The 14,810-nt window shown below is 31.8% G+C and overlaps 1 long non-coding RNA gene across 1 annotated transcript; it reads right to left on the reverse strand.

Annotated features, from left to right (window-relative positions):
• Nucleotides 1–4,648: 4,648 nt before the first annotated feature.
• On the reverse strand, nucleotides 4,649–6,366 carry LOC139481684 (uncharacterized). The gene is made up of 3 exons (XR_011654662.1): nucleotides 6,195–6,366; nucleotides 5,245–5,374; nucleotides 4,649–4,800 (listed from the first exon to the last, which is right to left on the reverse strand). It is a non-coding gene; the product is annotated as an uncharacterized lncRNA (long non-coding RNA).
• Between the last annotated feature and the right edge of the window lie 8,444 nt (nucleotides 6,367–14,810).

Raw genomic sequence — 14,810 nt, forward strand, 5'->3', positions numbered from 1 at the left:
TAAGCATTTTGCTTTATTGGAAAACACAACTTTTCTACAATGATGTTATTTGCAAAAAAAAAACGACTAAAACATCTTTAGAGTTACGTCCCTGCTAAACTGAAGTCTTCAGGTTTCAGCTCTAGAGGTCCCAGTGAAGACATATTTTTTTAATTCTTCACTCACGCACACACGTGCACAGTTTACGAACAAAGTTCGCAAAATGAAACAAAAAATGCACTCTGAAGTATATCTTAACATTTACTCGTGACTGATGCTGAATTTCATACAAACATACAATGTATGTTGAAGTCATAGGTTTAAAAAAAGGCCTTATTATCATGTTAGACAGTAACAAAAAGTGTATACGGTAAACGCCAATGAGACAACTATGGAACGAACAAAATTTCTAAAATACTTTTATGTACAAGTTGGACAGTAAGATGGAACATAAGTTTTACGTCAATTTACCGCAACCCGTTATCAAAAATATTCAAAGAAATTCAATATGTACGTTTAGCGGCAAAGTAAAAAAAAACAAGAGTGCGATTATGCACAGAAATATATATATATAAATATATTTTTGTATATGCAATGAGTTACTTGTGGTTACGTTTTCGAAATTAAATTAAATTAAAGTTAAGTTAAGTTACATTAAATATAGTACATATTTATCTATTTATTTTTACCTCCGGCAGTGAGGCGAGAACATGGGTTCTTAAGGCTGTCAGTCGCGCATCTTACCACTGAGCCACAAAGTCAATTGCCGAAATTGTGTATTCCTAAGTATATACCTCTACTATATTGCCTAGCTCTACTATAGGACCAGGAAAGAGAAAAAATACTATTTCCCAACTTCCAGCTTCTTTTTTCAAATAAGTTTTAACATGATTGATTTTTTTTTACTTGAAACAAAGATAGAAGATATTAGTTTAGTGTCTGTTATTTTTCCTGAACCACGGATGATAGACGGTTGCTTTAGTTTTCTTTTTTTCCCAATAATGTATTTCAATACTTTCGAACAATTTGGTTGCTAGTTTTTTTTTTTTTTTTTGGTCTTGAAAGAATGAATTATTAAATTAAATTCGCAGATACATGTTCCAATTAAATGTATTGTTTAAATAATATGAGTTTGTTGATGTAATACCTGTTATCTGTGATAGTGTTGTAATATTTGCCGCTGGACATGGATCATGTTTAACAATCTAAATGACTATTTATGTTACAAAATGGTAGGATTGATATAGCCATTAACCTTTATACAAGGGGGAAGACTATTTACCAAATTTCAAGGCGAAGAAGGGATAACAGCAACTAAAGGAGATTGGATGGGACTTGCGGTTGGAATACAAATACTCGCGTGTAAAGTTACCATTTGCTTAAGTCATTACTCTTTGTAATACTTTGCAAAGGTTATAAATGTTGTTTGTTGTTTAACTTTACCACGACACGTTAGTATATGGGATATTATTTTTTATACGAAAATGGTGTTTTCTTCGTTCAATAATTGCAAAATACCTGCTATGTTCTGCAATATCATTATTCGATTGCTTATCTTGGTCATTATCTAAGCATTTTGCTTTATTGGAAAACACAACTTTTCTACAATGATGTTATTTGCAAAAAAAACGACTAAAACATCTTTAGAGTTACGTCCCTGCTAAACTGAAGTCTTCAGGTTTCAGCTCTAGAGGTCCCAGTGAAGACATATTTTTTGAATTCTTCACGCACACACGTGCACAGTTTACGAACAAAGTTCGCAAAATGAAACAAAAAATGCACTCTGAAGTATATCTTAACATTTACTCGTGACTGATGCTGAATTTCATACAAACATACAATGTACGTTGAAGTCATAGGTTAAAAAAAAGGCCTTATTATCATGTTAGACAATAACAAAAAGTGTATACGGTAAACGCCAATGAGACAACTATGGAACGAACAAAATTTCTAAAATACTTTTATGTACAAGTTGGACAGTAAGATGGAACATAAGTTTTACGTCAATTTACCGCAACCCGTTATCAAAAATATTCAAAGAAATTCAATATGCACGTTTAGCGGCAAAGTAAAAAAACAAGAGTGCGATTATGCACAGAAATATATATATATAAATATATTTTTGTATATGCAATGAGTTACTTGTGGTTACGTTTTCGAAATTAAATTAAATTAAAGTTAAGTTAAGTTACATTAAATATAGTACATATTTATCTATTTACTTTTACCTCCGGCAGTGAGGCGAGAACATGGGATCTTAAGGCTGTCAGTCGCGCATCTTACCGCTGAGCCACAGAGTCAATTGCCGGAATTGTGTATTCCTAAGTATATACCTCTACTATATTGCCTAGCTGTACTATAGGACCAGGAAAGAAAAAAAATACTATTTCCCCACTTCCAGCTTCTTTTTTCAAATAAGTTTTAACATGATTGATTTATTTTTACTTGAAACAAAGATAGAAGATATTAGTTTAGTGTCTGTTATTTTTCCTGAACCACGGATGATAGACGGTTGCTTTAGCTTTCTTTTTTTCCCAATAATGTATTTCAATACTTTCGAACAATTTGGCCTGTTATCTGTGATAGTGTTGTAATATTTGCCGCTGGACATGGATCATGTTTAACAATCTAAATGACTATTTATGTTACAAAATGGTAGGATTGATATAGCCATTAACCTTTATACAAGGGGGAAGACTATTTACCAAATTACAAGGCGAAGAAGGGATAACAGCAACTAAAGGAGATTGGATGGGACTTGCGGTTGGAATACAAATACTCGCGTGTAAAGTTACCATTTGCTTAAGTCATTACTCTTTGTAATACTTTGCAAAGGTTATAAATGTTGTTCGTTGTTTAACTTTACCACGACACGTTAGTATATGGGATATTATTTTTTATACGAAAATGGTGTTTTCTTCGTTCAATAATTGCAAAATACCTGCTATGTTCTGCAATATCACTATTCGATTGCTTATCTTGGTCATTATCTAAGCATTTTGCTTTATTGGAAAACACAACTTTTCTACAATGATGTTATTTGCAAAAAAAAACGACTAAAACATCTTTAAAGTTACGTCCCTGCTAAACTGAAGTCTTCAGGTTACAGCTCTAGAGGTCCCAGTGAAGACATATTTTTTTTAATTCTTCACGCACACACGTGCACAATTTACGAACAAAGTTCGTAAAATGAAACAAAAAATGCACTCTGAAGTATATCTTAACATTTACTCGTGACTGATGCTGAATTTCATACAAACATACAATGTACGTTGAAGTCATAGGTTAAAAAAAAAGGCCTTATTATCATGTTAGACAATAACAAAAAGTGTATACGGTAAACGCCAATGAGACAACTATGGAACGAACAAAATTTCTAAAATACTTTTATGTACAAGTTGGACAGTAAGATGGAACATAAGTTTTACGTCAATTTACCGCAACCCGTTATCAAAAATATTCAAAGAAATTCAATATGCACGTTTAGCGGCAAAGTCAAAAAAACAAGAGTGCGATTATGCACAGAAATATATATATATAAATATATTTTTGTATATGCAATGAGTTACTTGTGGTTACGTTTTCGAAATTAAATTAAATTAAAGTTAAGTTAAGTTACATTAAATATAGTACATATTTATCTATTTACTTTTACCTCCGGCAGTGAGGCGAGAACATGGGATCTTAAGGCTGTCAGTCGCGCATCTTACCGCTGAGCCACAGAGTCAATTGCCGGAATTGTGTATTCCTAAGTATATACCTCTACTATATTGCCTAGCTCTACTATAGGACCAGGAAAGAGAAAAAATACTATTTCCCCACTTCCAGCTTCTTTTTTCAAATAAGTTTTAACATGATTGATTTATTTTTACTTGAAACAAAGATGGAAGATGTTAGTTTACACTGTAAAAACAGTGTTTAGATCCTAAACACTTATCTAAACACTTTTTCTGTGTACGTTTTGAAACGCGTTTAGCATCTAAACATGTTTAGATTTTAACAAGTGTTTAGATTTCAACAAGTGTTTAGATGTTATATGTTTAGAAATATTTGGTGTTTAGACCTTCCAACGTTTAGCCTACTAGTACTATGATTTCACAGGAACTACTTGTGGTACAGCACTACAGGTTGAATAGTCCACACAGTATTGTAGAATATACAATGCACGTGTACATTTCTACTTAATGTTCTTGCAATGATTTTTACCATAATACAATTATTTGACTTGTCTATATAGTATATTAAAGCTGGAAAACTTCAGTATTGATAATAATAATATTAACAATAATAGGTTTACACATTTTATTCTTCCTAGAGACCAAAGAAAAGTTTGTAAACAATAGGACCAAGTTAAGAAAAGTCTGTAAACAATAAGACCAACTTTTAAAAAGTCTGTAAACAACTAGACAAAGTTTAACCCTCCATTATTTTTTAAGGAAAAGCCTGTACAAAGTCAGGAATATAACTTTTTTGTTGTTCCTTTTGATTGTTTATGTAGTCAAGCGTTTGATTTTTTTTACATTTTATCTTCCACCTTTTTATACATCTTGGAATCTGGTTCTTTTGTTTTTGTTTTTTCTGATCTACATAAAACATAACATACAATTTATTCAAATTATTTCAATAATTTATTTTTAAGTCTCACTAAATGCAAACAAAAAATAAAATTATAAAATTTGATGATTTTTATCCTCAGCAAAACAGAAATTGTCAGTCCATCTCCTATCATACAGGAATTTTTTATTGCGGAACAATCTTCTTTTGAATGATAAAGGCTCTTGGGGCGCAGTTCCTTTTGGTTGTCAGGTGAAATTTTGTATCCTGAAATGAAAAAATGAAACCTTCATGTACATTTGTATGCAACAGTCACTTATTCTTAGATCATGTTTATTAAAATACATTAAACAAACTTCTTGAAAAAGATTCTTACAAAAGAAAATACAAATTGTAGTTAAAAAGACAATACTTTACATCTTGTACAAATGTACACATCATAAGACAAACAAATCAAAGGGAACAATATATATAGCAAACAAGCATGCAAGTTTTTTTTATATTATAAAACAAAATCCTTGATTTCTGAGAACTACAGCCTGTTTTTCCTATTTTATCCTAATATTATGAATATATTTTTTTTTAAATTGCCCATTTTTTACCTATCCAACAGGATAAATATTAGAGGATGATTTAACCTCCATTTTTCAATCATATTAGTTATAGTTCTATAATGGCAACTTAATAATTTACTTATATATTTTTACTTACATCTGCTCTTGAAATTAAGTCATCCTTTTCTTTCTTCGTTGCTTTCTTTCTGATCTGTTCTTCAATTTGATCTATGATATGGATTTATTCTAGCTCTTTTCATTCCCACTACATGTACAGTGTCACAGTCCTATAAATGCATACATACAAATAATTATTATAGGTTTATATGAAAAAGAACAACTTCACAGTTTATTTTTGACGTTGGAGTTTGAATGTCAGTTTATTTGAACTTTTTAGTCATGGCTTAGTCAGTTTATTTTCAACTTTTTAGCCATGAGGCCACAATTAAAAATAGTTTGGTTTGCCCAAACCCTACCCAAAGGTTGAGACAGTGGGTAGGTAGGTAGGCATTTTTTTTTTTTTTTTTCAAAAAAAGAAATTGAAGTATTTGGTGTTTATCAGTCTTCATGCATATCTGATTAAAAAAAACTTCTTCAAATAAGGACAATAAAAGAATTTGAGTAGGCAGCTTTTTTCTGGGTAGGTAGGGTTTGGGCAAACAAACCTATTCTTTTTTATGGCCTGACGTGGTCAGTTTATTTTCAAGTAATGAGTTTAAATGTCCTTTTGGATGTTTGGTATTCTTTGTTTCTCTTTGACAATTGAAGTGAAACTATAATTTCAGTGTTTGTGTAAAGGATGTTGCACTATGGGCCATTGGGATCCTATTCCTTGCAAAGTTAAAATACTTGAAACTATGATTTTATGACATTATGTATAGTGACAGTTTAGACTATTAAATCTCATTTTAAATTTCCGAACTAGCTCATTCTTCTTTTATGCTTGGTCCCTGCGACTGATTATGTGTGTATATTATATGATTCATACCACAATAGTGAACTTGAAATAACATAGGTTAACAGTTTAACGCACATTTTTCTTTTATTTAGTCTGTTAAATTATGGTTTGTGCCACTCCCCCTTTTTACGAAATCTGGATCTGCTTACCTTCCGCTGCTGTAATAACTGTTAAGATGGCTTTTGATTCCGTCAATATTCTAATATGAAGTTCTGTATCTGTTGCATCGTCAATAGATATATATACTTGATAGATGGGATCCATTGTTTTAAATGTTGTTTGTCTTTGGCGGGTCCGAAGGCGAAGGCGTCCGTATCAAATTACTCACGATAGATAACTCTGTTCGTTAATTAATATAAGATCATATTCGGACAACGACTCCGGAAATTAGAGAAACTATTCACTCACATCTTCCTTCTAGATACTATAAAAGATTATTTTATATGTCCCTGGTACATGTATAAACAACTAATTGCTTAACTTATGAAAAAAAAAATTGAAAGTAATTTAATAATCTTACAACACAAAAAAGGGAAACTCAGTTGGGGAAGATGATATGATTTGTTCTCATAAATAAAGAAGCTCCACATACTTGGGACTGAAGTTTGAAAATAATTTTAATTTCAAGACAGCCACGATATCATAGTTTCACAGAATATGCTGGAATATGTAGGAACATCGGGCAACTGAAATGGTGAAACCAGTACTGCAATATTTTAAAGTCAGTTTAGGTGTTTAGGAAAGTGTTTCAGAAGTGTTTAGATGCCAATTAATGTTTAGCTTAATGATAAAATTCACTGATAATAACCCTGCAACACGTTTAAATTCTAAACACGTTTAGGTTTTTATGTGTTTAGATAAATATCCGTTTAGATCCTAAACGTTTTCCTAAACACGTTTAGACCTAAACATGTTGTAAATCCGTTTCAAATCTAAACGCTGTTTTTACAGTGTAGTGTCTGTTATTTTTCCTGAACCACGGATGATAGACGGTTGCTTTAGCTTTCTTTTTTTCCCAATAATGTATTTCAATACTTTCGAACAATTTGGCCTGTTATCTGTGATAGTGTTGTAATATTTGCCGCTGGACATGGATCATGTTTAACAATCTAAATGACTATTTATGTTACAAAATGGTAGGATTGATATAGCCATTAACCTTTATACAAGGGGGAAGACTATTTACCAAATTACAAGGCGAAGAAGGGATAACAGCAACTAAAGGAGATTGGATGGGACTTGTGGTTGGAATACAAATACTCGCGTGTAAAGTTACCATTTGCTTAAGTCATTACTCTTTGTAATACTTTGCAAAGGTTATAAATGTTGTTCGTTGTTTAACTTTACCACGACACGTTAGTATATGGGATATTATTTTTTATACGAAAATGGTGTTTTCTTCGTTCAATAATTGCAAAATACCTGCTATGTTCTGCAATATCACTATTCGATTGCTTATCTTGGTCATTATCTAAGCATTTTGCTTTATTGGAAAACACAACTTTTCTACAATGATGTTATTTGCCAAAAAAAACGACTAAAACATCTTTAGAGTTACGTCCCTGCTAAACTGAAGTCTTCAGAATTCAGCTCTAGAGGTCCCAGTGAAGACATATTTTTTTAATTCTTCACGCACACACGTGCACAGTTTACGAACAAAGTTCGCAAAATGAAACAAAAAATGCACTCTGAAGTATATCTTAACATTTACTCGTGACTGATGCTGAATTTCATACAAACATACAATGTACGTTGAAGTCATAGGTTAAAAAAAAGGCCTTATTATCATGTTAGCCAATAACAAAAAGTGTATACGGTAAACGCCAGTGAGACAACTATGGAACGAACAAAATTTCTAAAATACTTTTATGTACAAGTTGGACAGTAAGATGGAACATAAGTTTTACGTCAATTTACCGCAACCCGTTATCAAAAATATTCAAAGAAATTCAATATGCACGTTTAGCGGCAAAGTAAAAAAAACAAGAGTGCGATTATGCACAGAAATATATATATATAAATATATTTTTGTATATGCAATGAGTTACTTGTGGTTACGTTTTCGAAATTAAATTAGATTAAAGTTAAGTTAAGTTACATTAAATATAGTACATATTTATCTATTTACTTTTACCTCCGGCAGTGAGGCGAGAACATGGGATCTTAAGGCTGTCAGTCGCGCATCTTACCGCTGAGCCACAGAGTCAATTGCCGAAATTGTGTATTCCTAAGTATATACCTCTACTATATTGCCTAGCTCTACTATAGGACCAGGAAAGAGCAAAAATACTATTTCCCCACTTCCAGCTTCTTTTTTCAAATAAGTTTTAACATGATTGATTTATTTTTACTTGAAACAAAGATAGAAGATATTAGTTTAGTGTCTGTTATTTTTCCAGAACCACGGATGATAGACGGTTGCTTTAGCTTTCTTTTTTTTCCCAATAATGTATTTCAATACTTTCGAACAATTTGGCCTGTTATCTGTGATAGTGTTGTAATATTTGCCGCTGGACATGGATCATGTTTAACAATCTAAATGACTATTTATGTTACAAAATGGTAGGATTGATATAGCCATTAACCATTATACAAGGGGAAAGACTATTTACCAAATAACAAGGCGAAGAAGGGATAACAGCAACTAAAGGAGATTGGATGGGACTTTCGGTTGGAATACAAATACTCGCGTGTAAAGTTACCATTTGCTTAAGTCATTACTCTTTGTAATACTTTGCAAAGGTTATAAATGTTGTTCGTTGTTTAACTTTACAACGACACGTTAGTATATGGGATATTATTTTTTATACGAAAATGGTGTTTTCTTCGTTCAATAATTGCAAAATACCTGCTATGTTCTGCAATATCACTATTCGATTGCTTATCTTGGTCATTATCTAAGCATTTTGCTTTATTGGAAAACACAACTTTTCTACAATGATGTTATTTGCAAAAAAAACGACTAAAACATCTTTAGAGTTACGTCCCTGCTAAACTGAAGTCTTCAGGTTTCAGCTCTAGAGGTCCCAGTGAAGACATATTTTTTTAATTCTTCACGCACACACATGCACAGTTTACGAACAAAGTTCGCAAAATGAAACAAAAAATGCACTCTGAAGTATATCTTAACATTTACTCGTGACTGATGCTGAATTTCATACAAACATACAATGTACGTTGAAGTCATAGGTTAAAAAAAAAGGCCTTATTGCGTAAACCCCTGAGGGTTTACGCAGTATATATTGGACGAGTGATGTAGTCTTTCGGAACACCGGATGTTATTCGGAACACTTCTGTTCTTTCTATGACCACCTTTCAAATACATGCGCAATAGCTATGTCCAACTTTCAAATGCATGCGCAATAGCTTACTAATCTGTTGAATATGCATTAGCATCTTAAGTTGCTATAGAGATATTTTACTTATGATCTGAAATTTATTATGATATGATATTTTGTTGCACACGATTACACTACAAAAGTCAAAAAGTCTGAAAAGACCAGTTTTTGTCTGAATTTGCATGAATGTTTACTCGACATTCTTAATTTGTATGAACAATTTTTAAAAATTCTTGACATAGTATTAATTTGTCTAAAAAGGTTCTTGATTTTTCTTGACAAGTGTCTTGACAGTATGAACATTGTCTTAAAATTTCTTGACACTTCTTGTATCATCTGATAAGAGTCTGGATTAGTCTCGACCAATTCTTGATTGTCTTGAATTTGTCTCGATTTGTCTTGACATATTCTTGACATTCTTAATAATGTCTGAATGTGTCTTGACATATTCTTGACATTCTTAATAATGTCTGAATGTGTCTTGACATATTCTCGACAGTCTTAACTATGTCTTGACACTATTTCAACAGTATAAATTTCGCCTGAAATTAGTACAGACTTATTCTGCACTGTTTATTACATTTATGTTACCATTTGGGTTTATGTGCTAAACAAAGAAGGGGGGGAGGGGTTTCATGTAGATCAAATTGTTTGTTCTCTTCATGATTCAAAAACCTTATTCATGTTATAGAACAACCCATCATAAACATTTTTTATCAAAATTTTGAGTGTTGAATTTTACAATTTTTAATTAAACACATTTTGTGATAACTCCTTCCTCAAAAGAAAAATAATATGTTTAGATCTATATTATGCATGTCTGTTTGAGATCCATTTCAAATTGATGGGACCCATTATGAATACTTTTTTTTATTATCATTCCTGGAGTAGATAATAATTTTCTATTTATCTTTGGAATGGTTGACAACTGATAAGTTATATGGCTGATTACAGGTAAACTAGTTATTTCTATTTGACCGTGGCGTGTATTCTGGGGTGTGTAACATCCTGTCCAAGTGTAATACTTAATAATTTTCCAACAGATGACATTACACAACTTTTTCTTCTATTAAATTAATGATTTGTATATCATCATAATTTGCTATTTATATAAACCACATTTTTGTACAATAAATATTTACCATATTAACCTTGAATATTATGAATGTAGAATGAAATAGGTCTTCAGTATGATTGGTTTTAATCATTTAATTGATAGGAGTTTTCGGAATCAAAATTTGTAATTTTATAAAAACACACATTTAAATTGTTTTAAATCAACACACCCAAATGTAAAGTGTTACTTACATTAGATTTCATACCATATATGCATATGTAAAAATAGTTACTACCAAATTAAAAATATAACAGTATATCATGTAAAGAAAAATAAAGATTAAAGTTATATCATGAATATTGGTCATGATTTGTACAACTCAGAACTGTCAAGTAAATTTAAGACACAATTCAAAATGTTCAGAATATGTCAAGCCATACTGGGAAAAAATAAGAATGTCGAGAATATGTTGAGAAATTTCAAGACAGTATTCAAATGTCAAGAATATGTCAAGAAATTTTAAGACCATATTCAGAATGTCAAGAATATGTCGAGTAAATTTCATACAAATTTGATATAAATGAGAATTTGTCAAGAAAAATTCAGACACAAGTCATACTTTTGGAGAAAGTCAAGTAAAAGTTCATGCAAATCAAGACAAAAACTGGTCTTTTCAGACTTTTTGACTTTTGTAGTGTTACAAGCTGCTAATATTAACCTACATGCGTAGTATTTTAATCAAACGATGTAACCAGCTGTGGTTTAGATATGAGATAAGATTTCATGTAAACAATGCGATTTATATTCTGAACGAGAATAATTAAAAATAAAATCTTTAGAAAGAGTTTTAGTAGCATTTTATTTTGGATTTTACGTTTAGTGAAGATGTACATGTTGTAAAAAGCAAGCTATTTATTGTTTTGTACTGAAATTAAAGGGAAGTCTTTCTTGCATATGATTAAATTACAGTTATTTTTTTTGGTTAAATATTGCAACTTTATTTAAAAAAATGGTTATTAAAAATATTAAATAGATATTGAATATGAAAAAATAAAATATTTTGAACGAGAACAATTAAAACTAAAATCTTTAAAAAAAAGTATTAGCACTTTTTTGAAATTTTACGTCTAGGATAGACCAAGGACATGGAAATATAATCATGAATACGTGCCTCAAATAGGTGTAAAACGAGGATTTTTCCAAAAACAAATTCGTTTATTGAAAATAACGTTAAAATTTATTATGAAAGTTATGTCCGTATTTATTTTCATTAATATTGCAAATTTAAAGTTATTTTTTTTTTTTTAAATATTGCAACATTATTTACTTTTTATTAAAAACAAGGAGGTCACATAATAACCTCTGAATCCTTTTCGTCATGAAAATGTGACTGATAAGTATAGATATTCAATATGAAGGGGGAAAAAATAAGCGTGACTGAAATCTAAATCTAAAATTTATTTTAAAAATATACACATTTGACCATGCAGATGTAAGAAATGATACTTCAAGCAATGAAACAACGAATTAAATGTGCCACTTTTTTTTTTAATTACGACTGATAACCTAAAAATGAATCATGCATGCATTATTAGCAGACTTAACCAGGTCGGCGATAAGATATCGAATATAAAAAAGAAGATATGGTTTGGTGTCAATGAGACAACTACTGTATCTACAAGAAACCAAAATAACACAGAAATACAAACTATGGGTCACCGGTGGTACGGCCTTCAACAACTGGCAAAGCACGTACCGCATAGTCGGCTATAAAAGGCCCCGAAATGACAATGTAAATAATCAGTCAAAAAAGAAAATTAACAAAGTCCGTATCATCGTATGCGTAACTTAGTTGCTCACCAAAGTAACGCTACGCAAGCGTTTAAACCCGCGTTCCATAAGTTTGAAGTACGTCGAAATGCAAAGGTATACGCTTAGTGAACGCTTTTACTTCAGGAAAATTTTAATGGAACATAAAAAATTTCATTCAGCTCAAGCGTTTGTCAAGCGTATACCTGTAAACTGCACGCACACAATATACACGCTACACGAGCGTTGAAAACGCTACAGATAAGTTTGAGACACGTTAAGGGCACATTGCATAAAAAAATTCTCGTCGCCTTAAAGACCTACAGAAGATATTACACCCTCTCCAACCATGCAACATGGGACTAGACATAGAAGTACAGGAACTACTCCCATTAGTTTGAGCTGTACAAGATCTACAAAAATATCCCGCCTGCCTCAAAGGTGCATAGGATCGACCATGGTCCAGCACTAATGATACAAGAACCAACCAGAGTTACAATGACGTGGTAGTAAGTCTTTAAAGGCCACCGAGCGGCCTCCAAAAATGAAAAAAAAACAGTATTTAGTCGGCTATTAAATGCCCCGACCATTAAGATTTAAAAACAAAAATCAAACAAAACTAAATTAGCCTTATTGTTAACAAAATAATTTACGAAAAAAACTTGACCGACATGAATTATGAACAACAACCACTGTACTACATGTTCCTGACTTTAGAATGGACATTGGCACATAAACAATGTGGTGGCCATAAACCCAACTCTCCCAAATGAACCAAACCTTAAGGACAACACATCGCAAGAAAAAACTGTAAAATATCAGTTGCAATTCGCGTCCCTAAAAATATGGGTACGGTGCAAAATAATCACTTGCATAAAAACAATAGACACAAATAACTGAAATAATCGCACTTACCGAAAGCTATTTCAAAGCTAGTGAACATGTAGACGAACCAGTGGACATAGACGGACTGGTAAACATGTAAACAGACAGGCGAATGTGACAGACTTATTGACAAACATTCACATATAGACAGACCTGCAGTTGGGAATGTAGAAAGACTAGGGGAAACGCTTAGGTACGCTTCACGCACACCCAATACACGCTTTAAGCTCGTTGTGCACACGATACAGATATGATTGACAGGTTGAATGCATCAAAATTACTAGCGTCAGTTTCTAATTCTTATGCACAACAATACATCTTTATTAAACAATTATCTAATATATATATAATGCCAAACAAGCATTTGGGTTTACGATTGCATTTCTTTTTTTAAAGAAAGCAACTTGTTATCATGTTAGACAATAACAAAAAGTGTATACGGTAAACGCCAATGAGACAACTATGGAACGAACAAAATTTCTAAAATACTTTTATGTACAAGTTGGACAGTAAGATGGAACATAAGTTTTACGTCAATTTACCGCAACCCGTTATCAAAAATATTCAAAGAAATTCAATATGCACGTTTAGCGGCAAAGTAAAAAAAAACAAGAGTGCGATTATGCACAGAAATATATATATATATATAAATATATTTTTGTATATGCAATGAGTTACTTGTGGTTACGTTTTCGAAATTAAATTAAATTAAAGTTAAGTTACATTAAATATAGTACATATTTATCTATTTACTTTTACCTCCGGCAGTGAGGCGAGAACATGGGATCTTAAGGCTGTCAGTCGCGCATCTTACCGCTGAGCCACAGAGTCAATTGCCGGAATTGTGTATTCCTAAGTATATACCTCTCCTATATTGCCTAGCTCTACTATAGGACCAGGAAAGAGAAAAAATACTATTTCCCCACTTCCAGCTTCTTTTTTCAAATAAGTTTTAACATGATTGATTTATTTTTACTTGAAACAAAGATAGAAGATATTAGTTTAGTGTCTGTTATTTTTCCAGAACCACGGATGATAGACGGTTGCTTTAGCTTTCTTTTTTTTCCCAATAATGTATTTCAATACTTTCGAACAATTTGGCCTGTTATCTGTGATAGTGTTGTAATATTTGCCGCTGGACATGGATCATGTTTAACAATCTAAAAGACTATTTATGGTACAAAATGGTAGGATTGATATAGCCATTAACCTTTATACAAGGGGGAAGACTATTTACCAAATTACAAGGCGAAGAAGGGATAACAGCAACTAAAGGAGATTGGAAGGGACTTTCGGTTGGAATACAAATACTCGCGTGTAAAGTTACCATTTGCTTGAGTCATTACTCTTTGTAATACTTTGCAAAGGTTATAAATGTTGTTAGTTGTTTAACTTTACCACGACACGTTAGTATATGGGATATTATTTTTTATACGAAAATGGTGTTTTCTTCGTTCAATAATTGCAAAATACCTGCTATGTTCTGCAATATCACTATTCGATTGCTTATCTTGGTCATTATCTAAGCATTTTGCTTTATTGGAAAACACAACTTTTCTACAATGATGTTATTTGCAAAAAAAAAAACGACTAAAACATCTTTAGAGTTACGTCCCTGCTAAACTGAAGTCTTCAGGTTTCAGCTCTAGAGGTCCCAGTGAAGACATATTTTTTTA

Source organism: Mytilus edulis, chromosome 7 (assembly GCF_963676685.1).
Source record: "Mytilus edulis chromosome 7, xbMytEdul2.2, whole genome shotgun sequence".
Lineage (NCBI taxonomy): Eukaryota > Metazoa > Mollusca > Bivalvia > Mytilida > Mytilidae > Mytilus > Mytilus edulis.